This window comes from Vicia villosa, unplaced genomic scaffold, assembly GCF_029867415.1.
Source record: "Vicia villosa cultivar HV-30 ecotype Madison, WI unplaced genomic scaffold, Vvil1.0 ctg.001134F_1_1, whole genome shotgun sequence".
Lineage (NCBI taxonomy): Eukaryota > Viridiplantae > Streptophyta > Magnoliopsida > Fabales > Fabaceae > Vicia > Vicia villosa.
Window position 1 is genome coordinate 572,736 of NW_026705498.1, and position 4,951 is coordinate 577,686.

The following is a 4,951-nucleotide window of genomic DNA, read 5'->3' on the forward strand; positions in this document are numbered from 1 at the left end:
TTTAGGCAACAAAGCAGCAAGAGTAAAAGTATTCGACTGGAAATATTGAATTCTTTGATGAGAAAATATTATTAGTGAATACATGAAAAATAAAGAACACATTGAGAAAATCTTTGTTAAAAGGCATCCTTGCCTAATGGAAGAGTTGAACTAGATAGCTATAAAGTGTAATTTACGTAGCATATCAACAAGCACCAGTGGTCTAGTGGTAGAATAGTACCCTGCCACGGTACAGACCCAGGTTCGATTCCCGGCTGGTGTATCTCTATTAGAGCTGTGATGAAAACATAGTGATGTTCGGTAACATCACCTCTCTTGATATATTGGATGTGAAAATATGAATCTGAGCTTTAATTTTTGCAGGGCAATGTTTTTACAACAATACGTTTTCCTTCTCTCCAAGTTCAGGGCAATGTTTTTGCATGTTGTGTTGTTGGACACAAACCAACCAATGCTACTTACTACTTGGGACTCTCGCTGCTTCTGTTGCAGAGTTGTTCTATTCAAACACTTTCTCAAACTATAGTTATTTTTTTACCTATCAAAACTCAATACAGACAGCAACATTGAATTATTATGGTTATGCTTTTTATTCTTCTTATTTAACACCAAAATGTATTACTTAACATGCTTTCAAACTCTCATTGCTTTTTCACTTTTGATGTTCAATATTCTTCTGGCTTTAAGGGATTCCAATAATTTGATTTTCATATGCTGCCAAATGAATGTTTCTTTTGGTTCAACTCTCAACTCTGCTGTGCATTATATATATTTTGTATCTAAGCACACTCTAGGTGGATGGCATATTTGAGCTACCTTATTATGCATGAATATCATTTTTAGGATCTCAAAACTTTAAGTTTTAAATAATAGTTCTGTAGGAATATTTTATACTTTTTGTCTACTCTAAATTTTGAATACATCTTTACCATCATTCATACTTGGAACTGTTTCATAGTAAACAACTCTAAGTTTTTGTTTTTCAGCAAAATTTTAGCCTTTAGAAATGCCTTCTAGCTCACCTAAGAAATAGCTTCTAACTCTAAGTTAGATGAAATGTGAAATGCCTATAATACATTGGATTATTGTGAAAATCTTCTACGGGAAGGTTGGCAACTATGCAATGGCTCAACTAGTCTAGAGGCTGGACTTATTTATTTTTGACGATTTATTTATTTTTTGGTCAAGTAGTCTAGAGGCTGGAATTCACATGCAAATATTATTTAGATGCAACCAATGTCTACTTTTATTAGGACAAGATATATCCACCAATCAATGTGCTCTCCCGATTAATGGAGGTGAGGTTAATCTTGTCTACATGATGAGATTTTACTATATTCTTGTGATACATCATGGTTGCTGTTGCAAAATCTTCCTTGTGTATTGTGTAAGAGCCAATAATATGAGCAGCATAGTAAATGTTTTGATTTTGAAAAAGCCCTTTTATTTACCTTTGATGATTAATTTTGCCAATGCACTTGAATATGCGAAGAGAAGGAAACTCTGGATTATTCCACTGATGACTTAAGACATTATCTCGATTGTCTCTCATTTCTTTGAAGCAGGTTGATATTAATGATTTTCTAAAGAGATGTATTTTGTTCTTTCATGCAGAAGAAACAACCTGAGCTGTTACAAAGTAGAACAGGTAGATTCGTCTATTCGAAATAAGCCAGCAAATAAGTTAAATCACCCCAAACAAGCCTATATGATTTACAGTTTTCTAAAAAATTTGTTACTTTAACAAAACAGAAATTGTTTTACTTTTTATTCTTACAAAAAAACAATGACAGTATCCTTTAATGCCTGATAATGGTAACAACATTTAGAACATTCCTACCCAAAAACTGGTTTCCACAAACAGAACTACTCCAAAAAGTGTTCTTTCACGAGCGATCCTCTTCAAACTCATGTAACTTCGAAGCAATCTCAATATGAAAAATAAGGCCAATCATGAGTAAGCTATGTGGAGACTCAATCATATATAGTTTCAAATTTTCAAGTACTTGATAGCAGTTTGAACATCCTTATCCCCTCTACCACTGCAATTAACCACAACCTTAGTTCCATTAGGAAGGGTAGGGCATAGTTTCTCTAAATAAGCCAGAGCATGAGATGTTTCCAGAGCTGGAATTATGCCTTCCAATTGAGATAATCTCTTAAAAGCTGCAGATACAGAAGTACACAAATGAGACAAAAACAAGGTACAAACATTGCTGTGGCTTTGGGGCATTGGAATTATTGGTTTTCATATGCTGCCAAATGAATGCTTCTTCTGATGGCTCAACTCTCAACTGTCTTGTGCATTATGTTTTAGGTGGATGGGATATTTGAACTAGTTTATTTATGCATGAGAGCGTGTAATATGAGCAGCATAGTAAGGTATGAGCTGTTACAAAGTAGAACAGGTGGAGAAACAACATGGATTTTGTTCTTTCATTATGTAGAAGAAACAACATGGATTTTGTTTTTGATTTTCTGCATATTAATTAGTTGTCATTGAAATCCCACATTGTTTTTTGGTTACACTTACTCTCAGTAATCTCTGTCCAAATAAAACCTATGTTATGACAGAATTTAAATTCAAATAGCATAATCATACTGACATATAGAACCGATGATGCACAATGCTACAAACAACAGAGAACCATCCACACATAACCGAAAAATTCAGACACCATCCTTTATCCCTTATCAATTTCATTCTACCAGTCAATAAAATCTAGTTTGTTGTGACAAACAAACACTATGAATCGGCATTAATATTCTATGCCTACGTAGACAGGTCTATAAATTAGACTTGAAATCCTATTCACCAATCAATGCACCATAACCATTGACTAATCTGTCTTGCAATAGTCTCCAACCAAATATTTTCACCTTCGAAGACATCCATGAATGCCAAAGCACTTTCAACGCATCTTTTACGCATGCCTGAACCTCCATCACATTCATTCCCAAAATCAATTTACGGTAATAATCTCTAACAACGTACACCCCTTCACCGCCAACCGGCCAGGAAAATCCATCCGAAATGTATCTTTTTGGAGCTACCTCTGTCAAAATATGCCGTAACTCTACCAACTCTACAGCAGCCTCCTGATTGAGTTCAGAATTAAAATTTTCCAGCTTCCAATTCCAAGAGTTCTCCAACCACCAACCTATTTTCTGTACGCAACTACTTTTATTTTCAGCTTCCTGGAACAACAGTGGAAATACACGGCAAAATGGTCTTTGCCCAATCCACCTACCAGTCAAAAACGGCACTTTGACGCCCCTCACCTAGCTTGATTGATAAACTTCTAGTAAAGCCAACCTCTTCCTCTATATCACCAATTTTCATAAGGTCTCTCCACCAAATAGACATAGACGAATTATTTCCCGTTCTAATTTTAAACAACAATCTTTCATACAAAATGCCATACCTCTCCTCTAAAATTCCTTTCCATATAGGCTGAGTCATTCAAAAACCTCCACAACCACTTTGTTAAAAGAGCTATGTTGACTATCTCTAGGTCCTTAATTCCTAATCCAGCTAATCCAGTCCACTCCCTTCTTTTCAGCTGAGTTATGCCACAGAAAACTCCTTTGTATTTTGACCAACTCTTTGTTAACTTTAACAAGGAGTTTAAAGAGAGCCAAATAATTTTTTTAAATAAGCAATTGGCACTAAAGGGAGCAAAAGGGATGCTCCACCCCAATACAAAGAGGAAAGCTCCTACCTCTAACAACAATCGAGAGGTCGAATATTCCAAAGATAAAAATTACTAACATTCACCTTCTTTTGAAAAGAAGAAATCCACCTCCAAGAGTTGAAAATAATCTCCGACATACATTCGGTAAAAACTAAAAGGCTCCTCTCTAAAGATCACCGCATTACGCTTTGTCCAAATAGACCAAACCGTTGCTAGCCAAACATTGGCCACTATCATTCTCTTATTAAAACACGGAATCTTCTCATAATTGAAGAAAAAATCCTCAAAATCCTCGATAGACAAGAATTTAGATAAATCAAGCCACATATACACCCTTCTCCAAATGCAATAAGTAGATTCGCACATGAAAAAAAGGTGAGATAAGTTTTCCTCCTTCTACCGGAAAATTCAAAAGTACAACAAAGTTAATGAGAGCGACTCTACCACCTATTGATAACAATCTCCCAATCCAAGGTGATAATTTAGCCCTCATGATATCAATAATATGATTCCAAAAAGTAGACCTTCGCGGATTTCCTCCTACTGTTATTCCAAGAAACCTGAAAGGTATACTATCCAGTCTACAACATAAAAACTGGCTTGCTGCCTGTAGAAAAAAATCGCCAACCCCAATCCCAAACAACTTACTCTTCCAAATATTCACTCTCAACCCCGACACCATCTCGAATCCTCGCAAGATTACTTTGATGGCCCACAGGTTGCTCCATGACCCATCACCCACTACTATAGTGTCATCTGCAAACTGTAGTAAATCGTGCGTCGTCTCTTCGTTAACTCTAAATCCTTTAAATTCTCCTCTTGCCAACGCACCAAACCTGCCAGTCCTTCTGCAGCTATTGTAAACAAAAATGGGGATAGTGGGTCCCCTTGCCGCAATCCTCTATGTACTTTGAATTCATCAGTGGGACTTCCATTCACCAGAATTGATAAGTTACTATTAAAAACCCCCCACTGACATCAAATTCATCCATCTAGCTCCAAATCCCATCTTAATCAGCATTTCTTTCAGAAAACTCCAGTTAACACAATTGTATGCCTGTGCAAAATCAACTTTGAACAATAGGCAGCTTTTCTTCTTTCTTTGAGCCATGTCTATAATCTCATTAGTTACCAGCACACCATCTAGAATCTGTCTACCCGGGACAAATGTTGTTTGAGATTTTGAAATCAAATTACCAATAACCTTCAAGTCAGTAACTTTGAAATAATTTTATAAATACTACCAATGAGACATA

The 4,951-nt window shown here is 36.0% G+C and overlaps 1 non-coding gene across 1 annotated transcript; it reads left to right on the forward strand.

Moving 5' to 3' along the window:
• The first annotated feature begins 271 nt into the window (after positions 1 to 271).
• On the forward strand, positions 272 to 351 carry LOC131633535 (small nucleolar RNA snoR114). Its single transcript, XR_009293345.1, has one exon. It is a non-coding gene; the product is annotated as a small nucleolar RNA snoR114 (small nucleolar RNA).
• The last annotated feature ends 4,600 nt before the right edge of the window (positions 352 to 4,951 follow it).